The sequence below is a fragment of the Paroedura picta genome, chromosome 8 (genome assembly GCF_049243985.1).
Source record: "Paroedura picta isolate Pp20150507F chromosome 8, Ppicta_v3.0, whole genome shotgun sequence".
NCBI lineage: Eukaryota > Metazoa > Chordata > Lepidosauria > Squamata > Gekkonidae > Paroedura > Paroedura picta.
In genome coordinates this window covers 93882290-93899873 of record NC_135376.1, presented here as the reverse complement: position 1 = coordinate 93899873, position 17584 = coordinate 93882290, and the positions used below count along the sequence as shown (strand labels likewise).

Below are 17584 nucleotides of genomic sequence, written 5' to 3'. Positions count from 1 at the left end.
CCACAACGAGGTGAGATTCCAGTGGGTAGCCATGTTCGTCTGGAGTAGCACAACAAAAATAGAGTCCAATAGCACCTTTAAGACCAACAAAGATTTATTCAAAGGGTGAGCTTTTGAGTGCAAGCACTCTTCCTCAGACTAAATAAACCACCATCAGAAATGTGGAGATATCAGGCAAAAACAAATTGTGGCAGAATGGTAAGAGGTGAGTTAGCTGATAAGAGTTAACAATCTCAGGGTGGGGCCTGAAGTTCTGGAATTGCAACAGTCCCCCCAGGCTGAACCCTGGAGGAAAAGGCTGCTTTGGAGGGTGTTCTGGCATCAGGTCTCCAACGAGCTCTCTCCTTTACCAAAAGCCCATCTGTCCCCAAATCTTCAAGAATTTCCCAAACCTTCCCTTCAGGCCTGCTGGGAAGGAGCCTCTGACAGGCCCTGACTGAGGGGAGGGAGGGCTTTCCTAGAGCAACGCAGGGGAGCCTGAGGGCCTTCCTTTTGAGGGGGGGGGCTTACCCCTTCTGCCAAACAGTTGCCAGACAGGGAGGCCACAGAAAAGCCCCTTTTAACTTAAAATACTGCTCTGCCCGGGGGTTAGACACAGCCAAGCCATATGTCTTTCTTCTTGCAACTCTATGCTGATTTGCGGCCACTGCACAGTGTTATTCTGCAGACGAAACTGGTTCTTTTGTCTCCTGGTTCATCTGCACAACAACCCTGTGCAGTAGGTCTCAAGTCTTTCAATTAAGCAACAACATGTGTGGGAGGCCTTAAATGTTTCTTCTCTACCACAACCCTGTCCAAAGTAGCCCTTTCTGCCTGGGGAACTGAGCTGTAATTCCAGGAGCTCTCCAGGCCCCACCTGGAGGTTGGCTACACCTGGGTTGGAAATATTCCTGGAGGTTTGGAGGTAGGATTTCAAAATCGTACAATGCCTCTGAGTCCAGCCTTCAAAGGAGCCATTTTTGCCTGCAGTTGGTCAGGAGTGGTGCAGTTGTGCCCCTCTTGGGCTATGGCTAGCCCTTACCAGCAACTGTTTGTATTCTGGGGCGCAGACAGGCAGACCAGCATCAGTCCTGTGAGTCTGGAAATTACAGGAAGATCTAAATAAATATTTACAGCCTGAAACTGTAAATAGTAAACAAGTAAATGGCTCGAGACACATGGGAACTGTAATGACTTTTTAAACCTTGGCCTGGCAAATAAAAAAACAGTATAAAAAAACCTTACTAAGGTCAAGACTGCTGTGCACAGAGAGTTTTCCTCTTAGGGTTGCCAGCTTCCCTGTGAGGCTCTCTACCCTACCGCCCTCATCGGGAGTCTGCTATGGGGATAGGAAGGGAAGACGATTGGAAAATGCTTTGGGACACCTGAGGTCTGCTGGGTCACTGCGGCCCATTCCCAGTTCTCTCAGACCTCTCACAGCCCCACATAACTTACAGGTTGACGTGGGGAGACTAACGGAAAGGTGTTTGTAAACCGCTTTGACACTCCTTTGGGTAATAAACAACAGGGTACAAAAATCCATTCTTCTTCTAAGGAGCAACCATGAAAGAAGCATGTGGGCACATAACATTTTATCAACAGTGAAAAAATGGAGAAGAAGGAACAAGGTGTACACCTGTGTACTGTGACTACCCCATGTGTATTAGGGCAGAGGGGCATTTTGGTGTCTGTGGCCTAATTCACACAAGAAGGGAAATGACACAGAATTGGGAGGAATTGGTTGCCATGTAATCTTCCTCTAAGAAGAGTCTCCTGTCTGATTTTCCCTTCACATATCTGAGGACATGGCTCTGGAAAGCTCATCTGTAACCACTATGCCAAAATTCCCAAAGGTCAGTCCTCTCCCACACTCAACGAACATTCCAAACCACAGGTTCTTGACACCCATATCTCCACACCCATGCCCTCATTTGTCACCATGCCACCACAACCTCCCACACAACACACACATTCAACCCCATGCCCTTACAGACCGGACAATTCCTCCACTTCCTCTTCCCACTGCCAAGCTCTAGCGCCTGTTATATTCTTGGATACAATGGCCTTTGCCCCTAGTTTTGTCTGTATGGATCCCTAGAAATATCTAATTATCTGCTTCTCGAAATAGAAATCTGATGCAGTGTGAAATCTGAATATAAAGCCAATGTGGGATAGTGGTTAGCTTCTCAGACTAGACTTTGGGGAGACCCAGGTTTGAATTCCCACTTTATTTAATTTATTATTTGGATTTATTATCCACCGCTCCCAGGCAAGCTGGCTCATGGTGGGTTTGTCAGGAAAAAATGCAGTCAAAATTTACATTGATAAAATCCTAAAACCCCAGGTTAACCACTACCCAGCAAGGTGGCAGCAAAGATAAACCACAGTTCCCTCTAATCTTCCCGGTAGCAGACCCCATGCTTCGGTAAGGAAGTTGATGGTATACGGCAGGGGTGGGCAAACTGTGGCCCTCCAGATGTCCATGGACTACAATTCTCATGAGCCCCCGCCAGCAAATGCTGGTGGGGGCTCATGGGAATTGTAGTCCATGGACATCTAGAGGGCCACAGTTTGCCCACCCCTGGTATAGGGTGTCAAATCTTGAGCGAGGGGAGGGGGAGGGAGAAACCCAAGATCTTCCAGTCCCAACCCCAACCAAACACCTGGTGGAAGAGCTCCATCTTGCAGGGCCTGAGGAACTGTGACAGTTCCATCAGGGCCCTCAGCTCTTCTGGGAGATCATTCCACCAAGTAGGGGCCAGGACTGAAAAGGCAACATGCGTGTAGCCTCATCGGTTTCTTTAAACCCACTGAGCAAAGAGCTTGTGTCCTTGGGCCCGCAACACCCTCTCAGCCTAACTCACAGGGTTGTTGTGAGAAGAAAATGGAGAAGAGCTGCTTGGGGGTCCCCTGTTGGAGTGGAAGGTGGGGGTGGGGCGAGGTAAATGAAGTAATTAAAGAAAGAAAAACAAATAGACCCAGCAAGGAAATTTCTTTTCATTGCTCTTCTGTTTCCTACGTCTAAGGAAAGGTGTTTGCCAGACATTTTGGGACTCCTTTGTAGTGAAAAGCAGGGTATTAAAACTGTTTGATATTTTCGTTTTATGCTTTGCAATTTTATGCCAAGAAAGGTACTCTGAATCTGAACCACAAATGCCTTTAAAAAAATCTCTTCTAGCAGTTGCAGGCCTGCCATTCCCTGCTTCTGGGACTTCTGGGAAACCTGAGAACAAGCAGTTTCACTTCTGCCGCATTTCCCTTCCAGCCCACAGCCAAGAACGTTAACTCCCCTGGGTCATTCACCTCTCACCCCATCTTGTACCATGCACTGTTGCCCAACCTAGGGGTCAGTATTCAAAAGTGAGTTGCAAAACTTCCGCAAGTGGGGTATGGGCCAAGCCTTCCCTAACGGCTGCTCCTGCTCTCGTATTTCGGAACCCAAAAGCTGAGCCTGCAAACAGTTGTCTTCCATAGCATGTATTAGTTGGCTCTTTTTCTTCACTGCATATACAGTTGCTCAAGGAAAATAGCACAGAATGGAATGGCAGGGTTGCCAGATCCAGTCTGGAGAACTCCTGGAGATTTGGGGATGGAGCCTGGGGAGGACTGGGACCTCTGTGGGGTTCAGTGCCAGAGTTCACCCTCCAAACCAGCCCATTCTTAAGGAAACTGATGCCTAGACTTTCAAAGAGAATTGTCATTCCACCCCAGGTCTCCCCTGGAGGCTGGCATCCCCAGACGATAACCACAGTGAGTTTTACAATCTTAGTTGGGGATTAGGAAGAGTCAAGGAGAAGGAGCCAGGATGAAACCGCCTAGACAGAATGCCTTTTAGAATAATAGAATAATAGAGTTGGAAGGGACCTCTTAGGTCATCTAGTCTAGCTATCCCCAACCTGTGGGCCAGACCACATGTGGTCCGCCGACTAAGTGGAGGTGGTCCCCGAAGGATGCCTTCTCTCCCCCCCCCCGGCCCTTTACTTCATCCCCCCCCCCCCGGCCCTTTACAGCACACTTTGGGTGTCATTGTCTCCCATCACTCCCAGATGGGACTATCTCGTTGCAGAGAAACAAGCACAGGGTTCCCATTGATTTGTCATTGTCATGAGTGAAAATTTCCATGAAAATAAAATGTTCCTTATGTTCATTGTTGTGGTGTGTCTGTATCTTATTTCGAAGGGATGTTTAAACATTACCATAGCGATCAGAGAGCGTTAGGGCAGTGGCTGAGAGTAGAGGAGTAAACTACCCCCCCCCACTGGGCCTTAGTAAAAGGTGTTGAGTGGTCCCTGGCGTTGAGTGGTCCCCGGTGATAAAAAGGTTGGGGACCACTGATCTAGTCCACCTCCATGCACTTTGCAATGGGGAAACAGCACCCTTGGTGGCTTTCTCAAAAACATCTGGCTGGCCACTGCATAAAGCAGACTGTCGAACTAGGTGGGTGCTAAGGCCACTGACTGCCTAGGGCAGAGGTCCCCCAATGTATAGAGGCTACAGGCCCATTGGGAGTTCTGGCCTTGGCATCAATGGCTCCTGTGGAGGGCAGAGCCAGGGTGGCCAAACGGAGGCTCTCCAGATGGCCATGGACTACAATTACCATGAGCGCGCGATATTTATAGCCCATTGGCCAGCTGGAGAGCCACCCTTTGGTCACCCTCTGGCGTCAAAGCAACATTGATTAAAACCAGCCGACGTCATGTGGACCAGTCCACCAAAAGCCCTCTCTGTTCCCACCCACTTTCCTCCCAAACAGTTGGTAGGCGCCAGGAAGGCTATCCCGGGGCACTCGGGTGCCCGCGGGCGCCACGTTGGGGGCCCCTGGCCTAGTGCCCCTCCCCCAAGGACCCCCCACCCTCGGGGCCAGGCTTGGAGGGCTCGCGGCCACCTAGTCCCTTTCGGCTGGTGGGTGCCCCACCCTTGGGGGCTGCTGGTGGAGGGACGGAGCCCCGCATCCGCGCTCGGCCAGCCCCGCCAGCGGGAGCTCCTTCCCCCCGCCCAGTCCGCCAGGGCGCGCCGGCTGCTCCCTGAGCCGAGCAGGCGGGGCCACTTCGCGCCGGAGTAGATTTCCTGTCCGGGGACGCGGCGACTCTCGGCGCGGATCGGGGCGGCCCAGGCGCAGGCGAGCCCATGGCAGAGCCCCGCCGCTGACCAGGGCAGCCCGCAGAGACGCCCCCAGCCCCTCCCCGGCCGGCAGACTTCCCCAGAGAGGCGGTGAGTGCCTGGGCGGGGCGCCCGCTCGTCCCCCCCTCCCCGTGGCCAGTCCAGACCCCCCCACTCAGGGGGCCGAGATTTGGGGGGGGGCTCCAGCGGCTGCCTCCCCTCCTCCCCGGCAGGACGACCCCTCCTCGCCCCGCGCTTTGTTGTGCCTCTCGCGGCGGCTCCATTGTGTGGCTTCGGCGCTGGGGATTTGCCTTTGCAGCGCGCGGGGGAAGCGGCGTGACTCCGGTTTTAAAACAACGACGAAACGGGGCTGGTTGGTGGGCCGGGACCGGAGTCGGAGGGGCGCTGGGAGTTGCACGCTGGAAGGAATTAAACGCCGCCCTCCCTCCTGCTAGAGTGGAGAAGTGGACCCGGGGGGGGGGGGCGGTTGCAAGGAGTTTGCCCTGCTGTGCTCCACTACTGGGCCTTTGACGGGGACAGCTTCTCTGGGAAGCTCCAGGTGGGTCGCCCAGTTGGGCCAAAGCAGTGGGGCAGGGGCAGCCTTGTGGGTCTGAAAGGTGCCATGGGGCTCCGCTTTGCTTCTGTTTCCTTGGGAAGTTTGTGCTCAATTCTGTGCTCAATCCTGCTGATGGCTGAACTTCCCATCCGAGCTCATGTTAACTTTCTCCCTCTGCCCCTGGAAAGTTTGTTTGGCCCCTTCTGTTTCCCAGAAGCGCTGGTTTGGAAACGCTGTGCCGCCGCCACTCTTCTGCTGTTGCAAACATATATGGGGGAAGGGGTGGCGGACATCTGTTGGGTTCCTTCTGGGTCGCCGACCTTCAGGAAGCGGCTGGAGATCTCGTGGACTGACGACTGGTCTTCGGACTACGTGGTGCTTGTTTGTGAATCTGAACCGTTTGCTCCGCTGCGCTGCTTTGGAAGGTGGGCATCCTCTCCTGTAGAGCAGGGCTGGCCAACCTGCCAGCTCTCGGGATGTCCAGGGAGATGTGTGTGTGCTGTCAGGGGCTCTTGGGAATTGTAGTCCATGGACATCTGGAGAACTACAGTTTGGCCACCCCTGCTGTAGAAGTCCATCCCTGCCTTAAACCCCACTGTCCCAGGCTCTGCCACAGGGGCCTAGTGATCCCCTAGGAATTACAACCCGCCTCCAGACGACAGAGAAATTAGCTGCTTTGGAGGGTGGGGTCTAGGGCCTTCTACTCCAGTCTCCACCCCGCCCCCCCAATCTTGAGGCAACTCTGCTCTGCTTTCAAATCACCAGCTATTTTGAGCCAGGAGTTGGTAACCTTACCTCTCCTGGAGTACATCAACTGGCCAAACCAAATTGTGACCGCTATCCAAAGTTCCTTGAATTCTCTACTGTCCCCCATCAAGATGAAAACTATTCCCTTTGAGGCCTTTCCCACCTGCCCATAAAGAGGGATTTAATTTCTAATCAGATTGCCCCAACCCCGGCCTCTTCTGCTCAGTTGCTTAGTCACCCGGTTGGTTTCAGGTGAAAGTTTTGGAGCAAAGGCGTTTTCCTTCCTGATAGGTTCGCAGGAGCGGGCAGGTGAGCGTGGCCCCATCTGGCAGACCCAGCGTTCATGAATAAAGAACTCTTTCAGGCGAAGGGTTCTCTGATGCCAACACACTCTGCATCTGACTCGGCAACGGTGCTGCACTTCCTGAAAAGGACGGCCGGGGCTCAACTTTGAATCCTGCACTGCTTTCTGGTTACACAACATGCAGACGGTCACATTGGACTGGCGGGAGCCCTGTCAGCTGTGTGTCGCCTTTCAACATCCTCTCCGAGGGCTTGCTTCCTGTCAGATGGAGACCTCCGGGTGGGGGGGGGGGGCAGTGAGAGTGTTGAACTGTCCTCTGGCAGTCCTAGGTTCAGATCCCTGCCCTCAGGCTGGCTGGGTGCCCACGGGCCATTGGTGTGCTCTCAGCTTGACCAACCTCGCAGTGGTGTCGTGAAGACAAAATGGAGAAGGGGATCTGCTTTGAGGAAGGGCATGATAAATATGGCAGGGGTTCCCAGCCTTGAAGACTTTGAGGGCCCCTTTTAAATTCTGAGAGAGGATGCCTATTTATTTATTGGATTTAGATAATGGCCATCCCGACAAACTGGCTCAGGATGGCTCACAGCCGAGTAAAACAACTGACATTCGATTATTAAAAGCAGTTAAAGCGATTTTTAAAAGTGCATTTTTGGTTCCAATATACACCGGTACCTGAGCTTGAATTGCAGGTCCTGTTCCTATTCTGGGGAGGGCTTTTGTGGGCTCTTGGTCGCCGCCCCAAAATGGCTGCCTTGGGAGGTGGAGCCAAATGCCTGCTCACATCTCCTGGGATGAAGAAAACCCTGAAGCAGGGAAGAGTCCCACATGCTGGCTAAGGAAAGTCCTGATGCTTCAGTCTGTACTGGGAAGCCTTTCCATCAGAAAGTGGGCAGCCAGTAACAAGCCCTGCCTTTCAGGGACCCTGCTCATTTTCTGGAAATCTTTGCGGGTGTGAAGGGAGGTGCTAGCAGGGGCCGTGGTTGGGGAACCCTGTACTAGGTCAATGTGTGGTGGACTGTGTGCTGAAATGGTCCCACTCTGGCCCAGTTTCTTCATTTCGTTTTTCTTTGTAAGTTGCACAGGACTCCAGGTGGATGGACCAGAGTGAGTCGATGCAATCGACCGAATGAACCATGCCGTAGACCAGGGGTAGTCAAACTGCGGCCCTCCAGATGTCCATGGACTACAATTCCCATGAGCCCCTGCCAGCAAACGCTGGCAGGGGCTCATGAGAATTGTAGTCCATGGACATCTGGAGGGCCGCAGTTTGACTATCCCTGCAGTAGATACTGTGATAGTGTTCACACGACACATTTGATGGGGCAAAATTCCATGGTAGGACCTGACTTACAGGAAGCTGAAACCAGGTCTTTAGAAAGTTGCATTGTGAATCACTGAGTACCGTGCGTTGTTACCTGCAACAACAACAACAAAAAAATTGGCTTGAATCATTCAGTTTTGCATAGTTTGTGGAAAGCCTGGACAGCGGGCGTGTTCCTCATCTCCCTGGTCCAGCAGAGTAAAAATAAAATAAAAGCTGTGGCACGTTGCTTCCTGGATCGTACTGCTTTAGCCTGTTAAGGAAATGCGCGCTTTGACATTCTGCGGCATTAAAAACCTCTCCATGCTGCTCGCCTGCGTTCTAGGGGAATGCAGCCTCTTGCCTGCAGGTACCTGCCACCACTCTCGGCTCCAGGATTTGTCAGCTCCTTGGACGTGGCGCCCCGAATAACCGGCAAGACTTAGGGGGCGCAACATGAGACCTCTGGCTTTCTTGAGCATGTGGTACGAAGCAAGGAGAGCTACCCGGTCGCTGGCGAATGGACCATCTTGCTGGTCTCTCAAGTGGATGTGTCTTGGATTTAATAAACTCAGTTGATGTGGGGGGGAAACCAACACTGTGGGCCTTTGACGCAAAGATACGAGTGCTTGAAATGTAATTCCTCCCTTGGCAGATCGCAGCTGAGTACAGAACTCTGTCTGAAATGGCATAGCTCCTATTGACAGGTAGCCTGGAGGCAGAGCATAGTAATACCTCAGGCAGGGGCAACGGACAATTAGGTACTGTGGTGGCAAATTAGTGGGACATCTCCTGGCATTGAAGACTAGCCAATGTGGTGTCGTGGTTAGAGCATTGGGCAAGGAACCGGGAGACCCGAGTTTGAATCCATGCCCATGGATGCTTTCTGGGTAACTTGAGAGAGAGTGCCTGTCCTACCCTGACTCCTAACAGGGTTCAAAGTTTGCATCCAGTGGCACCCTGAAGGCCAATAAAGTTTAGTTTAGGGTTGTGTGCAGCGGCATCCGAATTGGCCGTTCCAGGCCGATTCGGCCGCCACCGCACACAACCCTAGTTTAGTTCTGGGGGTAGCCTTTCACATGCATGCTCGCTTCTTCCAAAGCATTGAAATGGAATTTCCTCAACCATTACATATGGGGGTGGGGTGGGGTGGGGTCTGTTAGGCGCCAGGAAAGGCTAGTTAGAGTCAAGGCATAAGTAAATGGGCGATTGCGAATGGCGATAAATCAGCGTGCAAACACAAAAATTAACAAACAGATGTGAGCCATATTGGGAGGCTGGTAGAGAAATATAATAAATAATAATACTTAATTGGAAGTTTTGAGTCCAGGGGCACCTTTAAGACCAACGCAGTTTGATTCTGGGGGCCATTTCGCACGGGGATCTTTGTTGCAAATTGTTTGCGGAATGAAAAATCGCCATTTAAAATAGTGGAATTCGTCGTTTTGCACACCTGGCTTTGTAGTGGAATCAGTTGCGTTTTTTAGCGTTTCCCACAGGCTTCCGGTCTCGGCAGAAATCGCTAGAAAGGAAGCGCTATTGCCAAGCTCGTCCCGCCCCTGGCCGTCAAGCAGCCAATGGGCAGCCGTTAGCATGCTCCCAAACAGCCGCTTTCCCTTTAAGGAAGGTTTTTAAAAAAAAAAAACAGACCCATAGCAACGAATCTGTGTAGATTCGTTGCTACGGAGAGACCCATCCAGCTGCCTATTGTGAGCTATCGTTTGATTGTATGATCGTTTGCACGCTGCCCCGAGTGATAAAAAAAAATTCCCCCCCCCCTTCTCACGGGCTCGATTTTCGGCTGAATTTATGTGTAAAAAATAAAGGGACTTTATTTCAGCAAACGGGCTTTTAAGTGGTTTGTGCTTAGTGACTAAAGGTGAAGGACTGAAGCCAGGGAAGCCTCTAAACAGAAAGAGGCTCGCCGGTGCGTTTATCCCCGCTCGCTCCGAGAAAAAAAAATGGCGATCGCTTCGCCGGAAGTTTGGAGGAGAGATCCAGGGGGAGGGACTTTGAAGAACCAGCTACAATGGTAACGCACAGGTCTTTAGCGCTAGTGTTGCAGATTGGTTGCAGGAGTGTATCGCTATCCGGAGGGTGAATCCAGTTTTCTGGATTCCCCTGAAAGCGCCACAACGAAGCGCTTATTGCTGATCGGTTTCAGGATTGTTGCAGATTGTTGACGACGTCGTGCGTTATGGCAAATTAGTAGCGTTTTCAATCGGCAACCATTGTGCTATTTTTAAGCCGTGGGAAATGCCCCTGGGTATGGCATTTCCCGTGCATGCGACCTTGATGGACCGCACAAGGACTGCTTGCTGTCGAATCTCAGTTTTGGGGCTGCATTTGGCTACCCACTTGAATCTTTCATTCTGACTGTTATTTTTGCTCTCCAGTCACAGCTGACTGATGGCAGCTCGGGGCCCATAGATTAAACTATGTCGGTCTTAAAGGGGCCTATGCCCTAATGTTTCGTACCAACCTGGCTATTCACCTGTGACCTGTGAAAGAGAGAGCTTTTATTTTTTGCACCCTGCTTTTTACCACTCAAAGGAATCTCAAAGTGGCTTACAATCGCCTGCCCTTCCTCTCCCCACAACAGACACCCTGTGAGGTGGGTGGGCCTGAGAGAGCTTTGAAAGAACTGTGACTGGCCCAAGGTCACCTAGCTGGCTGTAGGAAGATTGGGGTATGAAACCCGGTTCTCCAGATTAGAGGCAGCTTCTTTTAACCATGATGTGAAGTGTCTCTCCTGAATTGCTTTTCAGGACCTGTTTGCAAAGTAACTCCTGGTAATCCATCTGACATAAAATGCAAGAAATTCATATCGACAAATGCTGAACCATTTTTACACTTTCTGTTTTGGGTCTTCAGGAAATGTGGGGTGTCATTATGCAACAGCCTGCATCCTGCAGAGCCAGTTGACACATTTTTTTAGTGTCTCAGGTCAAATTGATTTCATTTCCTGTCTCTTCCGCGATCTGCTCCCATGTGGCAGAGTGACCCGCCCACTCTTGGGCAAATGTAAGGGCTGTTTTGCCCCTCTACAAATGGTGCATCTTGTCTTAGCCTCTTTGCCAGAGCGAGGGCAGAGAAAATTCTTATTCACAAAGCCAGCTCCTGAGCTCAAATTAAGAGATGTCAAAGCCTTTTGTGATGGGGCCCTGCATGCTTTGGGGTGCCTTGTAGATTTTAAGATCAACCCCGGTGGTCTTTGTTGAGGACCCCCAGGAAGCATGTTTGGCGACTGCCCCAGATTCTGATTTCTCAGTCATGGCACCAAAATTGTGGAACTCTTTCACTCTGGATTCTTGGCAGCCTGTTTTGCAGGTGGCTTCTTCAGATGTGTTTATTTCCTCCATCCCGCTGTGGCAATAGCTTTGCAGGTGGGCGTTCCTTTGATCTCTGGGCTTGCTGAGCAGTTTTGGGATGCCTAATCAAGTTGCCTTCTAATCTGTTTGTGCAGTGCGGAAAAGTGATTTTGGTGTGTGTATGTGTTGGTTACAGCCGTATCAGGGGTGTCTTGCCACAGAGAGGTCATTTGGCATGGTGTCTGTATAACAATCATAATTTGTGGCCTGCTGTATCTCTCAGTAGAAGGCTACATGGGAAGCTGCTGTGTGCTGCAGCCATAGAGCTGGAAGGGGGCCTGCAGGCCATCTAGTCTCACCCCCTGCTCAATGCAGGATCAGCCTAAAACATCCAGGATAATTACCTGTCCAGCCACTGCTTAAAGCCCACCAGTGAGGAGGTGGCCCGTTCCACTTTCCAAGCCTTGTGTGTGTGCTGTCAAGTGACTTATGGTGGCCCTACAAATGAATGACCTCCTAGTATTAATGGCCTTCCTCAGGCTTTGCAAATGGAGGTATTTAGTTAGTCCATCTCATGTTTTCCTGCTGCTACCAACTTTCCTGAGCTTTATTGTCTTTTCCAATGAGTCTTGTCTTCTTATCTGACCAAAGTACAGAGAGCCTCCGTTTAGTCATTTGAACTGCTAAGGAGAGTTCAGGGTAGATTTTATCGAGAACCCTCTTATTTGTCTTTTTGGTGGTCCGCGGTGTCCATAAAACTCCGCCAGCTCCACAGTTCAAACAAATCAATTTTCTTCCAGTCCATTTTCTTAATTGTCCAATGTTCACACCTATAGATAATAATGTGGAAGGCCATAGTATGGATTATCTTGCTCACTCATCCTTACGTTCCATGATCTTTATAAGTTCCTTCTTGGTAGAAGTGAACTAGGCATGTCATCAAAAATTATGTGAAACCTGGAGATCTTCAGAAAGCAAAAATGACCATCTATAAAGGGCCTCGCTTCTTGGGGAACCACAGGTCAAGATGTGTGGGCCGTCCAAACGTGTAACAAACTACCCGTTTCCTCCAGTTTTCCTTGGAGTGTGGAGGAGCTTTCTGCCCACAGACTTTTCTGCTCTGTTCCTCTTATGGCACAATTTGGATATTATGACACAGTTTACGAATTTGCCACAATTTACTTTTCCCTTATGTCTGTACGCTTATGTTCCATTTAGTCTGAGGAAGAGTGCATGCACTCGAATAAATCTTTGAATAAACAGATGTGAGCCATATTCATGCCTTGAATAAATCTTTGTTGGTCTTAAAGGTGGTACTGGACTCAATTTTTGTTGTGCCTCTGCCTTACTGTAAGTTTCTCAGGGCAAATGCTCAGGATCTTGAGAAGCGGAACATCCTTCTGCAGCACTGAAGGATGCTTTCCTTAAAAGCTTGGTGGACCTTTGCAGCGGAGTGGTCAGAGTTTCAGCGTCTCCATGCTGGTGAGAAATTTGCCGTGTGTCCTTGGGCGAATTCTCCCATTCTCATCCTGTTCTTGCAGGGCTGTTGTGCGAACAAATGGGAGAAGGGAGATTTGCAAATGCAGTTGTCTCCTGGCTTGGGGAGGAGCTAGGGTTGCCAAATCTCCCTGGACTTTGGTGGGGGAGGGGGGTTACACTTGTCAGATCCAGTTTGGGAATCTCCTGGAGAAGTGGCGATGGAGCCACCACAGATGTGTTGCCTTGTTACCCAAAGAAGCAGTCTCCTAATTAGTGGAAGGGGGGAATTAGTTTGAAGGACACAAAGCGAGAGGAGTTACCTGGGATTTTCCACCAGTGTTTACAGGGATTTTTTCCCTTAAGAGAACTCTCAATATAAACCAGGTTAGGGTCACCAGAAAGGGTTTTATTATTATTATTACTATTAATTAAAAATAGGAATAAAAGAGCAAAACACACATACAAGCATGCTGAAAACACATGCAAGGGTATTGAAGAGGAAATCAGGGAGGAAGGGGAGAGAGAGAACAATTTCAGAGGCAGCAGCACAATGACCAGTGTGTCATGGGAAGAAGAGGAGGTCCGCACTCAAGTTGGAGTGTGGAAGATCCAAGAGAATGCACACACTGCTACAGAGCAGGATGCCGCATTTTATAGGGCCAAATGCTCCCTGGGGCAGGCTGATGTACTAGCCCCTAAAACAATTTCCTGATGTCTTCTCTGTTAGTGGACAATGATCTTGATGGGTCTCCCTGAAGTGAACTATGGTGTAAATGGTGCTTGATGGCCCTGTGATTACCAGATTTTTGGGTTTGCCTAATTAGGGTGAATAGGTGAAGGGATGCTGGGTGTTTGGTGAGATGAATCCCTGGTAAGGCAATCATTTCTTGCCTTTCTTCAATGTCCTAAATTATGAATCCCTCCCTGGGGTGGGGAGGAGGTTATTAGTGGGTCAGCCACTCTTTTCCACGCTAATGAATTGCATGTCCAGACTTATCTCTTGCTGTCATCCATTTTAGTGTCGTTTTAGGCCCGGCTCTGTGTTGCTGGGGATATTTAGCATGATGTTAGAGAAGGGTGTTTTCTTTCTGTTTTCTTTCTGTGAAGTGCCCCTCTGCCAGAGGAGCGGTCTGGCTGCTAACAGTGGGAAAGGACCTACTGGGGCATTGCCACAGGGATGTCTCTGCCACTGAAGCTAAAGTTGTACTGAGTTTTGCCCTGCATGATGTTGGTGTCATGCTTAGTAGCGGAAATTGCTGAAATATCTAACTAGAATAAAAGAAAAAAAGGAAGGGGGAGGAGGGTGTGTACTTGTGTCAGTCTGGGAAGCCACGACCTTTAGACTGCTCTGTGGCAACACAAGCAGCGGGTTTGCCCTAATCTCTCTGCGGCTCGTCTCATTCTGTGCCCTTCCAGGCAGCACAATGTGAGGAGCTTAGACAGGGCAGGGTTGAGTCATAAGGAAAGAAAGGAAACACCGGAGTGTGAATGATGGGAAAGAGGTTTCCCCGCTAGCCTGTTTGAAGCCACTGCTGGTGGTCACGTGGGAGCATCACATGAAGCTGCCTTCTGCTGAGTCAAGCCATCAGTCTATCATAGTTGGTGTTGTTGGGGCTGGCTGGCAGCAGCTCTCCAGGATCCTGGGTGGGGATCTTTTCTCGTTGGCTACGGCCTGCTCCCCCTTAAGCTATGGGTGGCCAAGGTCAGGGTAGAGAGGCTGAGGGCATTCCCCAGTGTGGCCTCCACTATTATTCTGAGGATTTCTGCCTCTGAATGGGGAGGTTCCCTTTAGTCACCATGGCTCGAAATAGCCATTGATGGACACAAACTTAAAATGTGGAATTCACTGTCAGAAGATGCAGCGATGTTCCACCGCTGAACCTCATTCTGTTGAATGGCTGGAATCTTAGAACGCTTTCAAACTGCCCTTGTGTTCTGTTTTAGTAACTGGTTGCTAGCAGATTTTGTTCCCGACTTTTCGACTGACTTGCTTTAGTAACCGGCCACTAGTGGAATTTATTTACCTGCTCATACAGACCCACTTGTGACAGGATAGCAAAGCATTGTTTAGGTGCTTTTGAAGCCTGCAAGATGAAACTCTTCCACCAGGCCCCTATGGTTGAGGCTGGCTGGGTAACAAATAACATGATATTAACATCTTGGGCCTGCTCTCCCATCCCCCCTCAATTCCTCCAGTTTTAACATCTAATGGGCTACCAGTCATTATTGCTTTCGCTGAGGCGAAAATGTTAATTGTGGTTTTTAAACTGTTTTTAAAATACTTTTAATTTTTAATTTTGGTTTTATAGAATTTTATATTATGTAAACAGCCCCGAGACAGTACCAGTGAGAGGGCGATATATAAATCCCCCAAGAACTCAATAAACAGCTTTCTTCTGGTTTTCACCTCTGTGTTGCGCTTCTGAATCTCTGTGGTGCTCTGTTAAAAAGAGTGCTGGCACTCAAAAGCTCACGCCTTGAATAAATCTTTGTTGGTCTTAAAGGTGCTACTGGACTCTGATTTTATTGTGTTAAAAATGTTGTTAGTGCTTCCTGCAATGCTGCCGCCCCGCACCATTTTTTACCATTCAATCTTCCTTAAAAATATAATCTAAACTGGTGCTGTTGTTCTGCTAAACTGATATAGCACTTCAGTGCCATAGTGGCGTCTTTGAGATGCTTTGACTACGTTGAGTCAGTGCAGTCAAGGCTTCTTAATGGGGCCACTGTGGCATTGAAGTGCTATATCAGTTTAGCAGTACAGCAGCAGCAGTTTAAGTGTTTTTTTAAAAAACCTTTGAAGGAAGATCATGTGGTGAAAAAGGGTGTATTAGTGGGGAACTTGCTCTGTTTGAAATTACCTTAGTATTACAGAGACATAAAAATTACTGAAGGAAATGCACTGCATGAATCGCTTTACTCGAAATCCGGCGATCAACTAATAATATCTGGTTTAAAACGGTAATGTGGAAATCCCCGTGGTCTTGGATTAACAAGACCGGGCTTCAGATTCTTCCTCAGGGCCTAAATGAATTCCGTGTCGGGGGCATTGCTATCCATACATATAGGCTTACTCCGTGGGGCAAATAGAAGCTTCCCAGGGCCATTTTGGGTCAGGAAATCAATGTGGGGTGACAAGAAACTTCCTTGTATCACAGTCCAAATTGGGCCCCTGCTGTGTCTTGTAACTAACTTCTAAAAATTTTGGGAGCTCCTGACACTTAGAGATCTTGGTTGATTTGGTATTGGTCATCCAGCCAGCCTCACAGGGTTATTGGGGGGATATAAAGGGATAATCCTGGTTGTTTTACAGGATAAAAAAACAGGTTGTTTTTTTTCCAGAGTAATATATTTTTTAAAAACCCTGTAAAGTGTAAAAAATAACAACTCATGGGCTGTTCCAGGGAAGCCACCCAGGCAGGCAAAGAAATGGCAGTCAGGGTAAGCTTTCGTTTCCATCCTCTTCAGGGAATGGAGATCAATGCCAACATATATAATGATATCTTTCCTGCCTGCTCTGCGGAGTGGCTATCATTGAAGCTTTTAAAACTTGGCTGCAAGCACATGTGTCCTCCACCCTTGTTGTTTTCACAGGCCAGGTTTCTCTTCCTGCGTTAGCCGCTGTAGCATCGGAAGGCTGAGGCGGAGGCATCCCACACAAACTGTGAGGGCTGCAGCTTTGTGAGCCCCAAGCTGGAGCATTTTCTTGGAGCGTTAACTTTAGGGAGTTACTTTTTCGAGTTTGAAGGTCTCCCAGCAAAAAGAGAAGCGTGTGTGCTCCTCCAGGCCAGAATGGGAGTAGAGAGAGCTTGCCTGGGGTCCCCTTTGAAGTGTGCAAAAACCCTCCTGTGTTTCAGTGGACAAAAAGCGTTCATGACCCCCATTCCAGTGAAGTGGCCCATTGTAAAGAGGGTGGTGGGGGAGGGCAAGCCTTCCCCTAAGTAATGCAGCCAGGAACAGTAATTCTTAGTCAATGCCCAGTGGAATTCCACATTCATGACAAAGGAGTTCATATCTGTGAGGCTGTATGCATTTCCCACATAGGAGTCCTTTTGTGTGAGCACAGCGCATGCTTTCTGCACACTTCCGTGTGTGCGCTCCCCATTGTTTTTATGTTGCGCGTTCCTGTTTGAAGTTTCTCTCAGGCTGGTTCACTTGGGGGGTGAAAAATGGCCATCTAGCCATGGTTAAGGTGTCTCAATAGCCACAAAGGACCACTTTCTTTCCTCCGTCTTGTTATGCAACCTGTGTTTCCAGCTCCCACAGTCATATGCAAAACAAGATTTGTTCACAAACACTGCGGGCAGAAATGTCCCAGATTGGTTGCTGTGTGTGTGTTTGGGATTTCTTTCTCCCCTTTCATGAGGTAGTATCCTTCAATTTACCAAAGGTGCATTTTTTCCTCTGATCTTGGCCATTTAAGAGTCCTTTTTGTTTGGTTTGATGTCAGAGAGATGTTCGATCAATTACATTTTTTAAAATAGCCATTTTAAACTGCCGTTGTATTCCATTTTAGTAATTGGTTGTTAATGGTTTTTTCCCCTGTCATTTCAGTCAAGACCTGTTTTAGTAACTGGCTGCTGGCAGACCTGTTCATACAAACCCACTTGTGTCTAGTTAGTCAAGTGTGGCAGAGATGCTTTTGAGAGTCACTGCTTTTTTCTGGTTTTCACTTGTTTGTTGCGCATCTGAATCGCTATGGTGTGCTGTTTAACATGTACCTGAGGGACCGCTTGGCTGACTATGCCCCCAAAGGACCCTAAGCCAGGACCAAAGGACCCTAAGCAAGAATAAATTGGTAATCCCTG

General features: G+C 49.3%; 1 protein-coding gene across 1 annotated transcript in view; it reads left to right on the top strand.

Annotated features, from left to right (window-relative positions):
* The first annotated feature begins 4749 nt into the window (after positions 1-4749).
* TSPAN14 (tetraspanin 14) overlaps positions 4750-17584 on the top strand; it is a 56230-nt gene continuing 43395 nt past the window's right edge. Inside the window, exon 1 of the mRNA XM_077350824.1 lies at positions 4750-5190. The gene's annotated coding sequence lies outside the window, so the exon portion shown is untranslated. The remainder of the gene's footprint in view (positions 5191-17584) is intronic.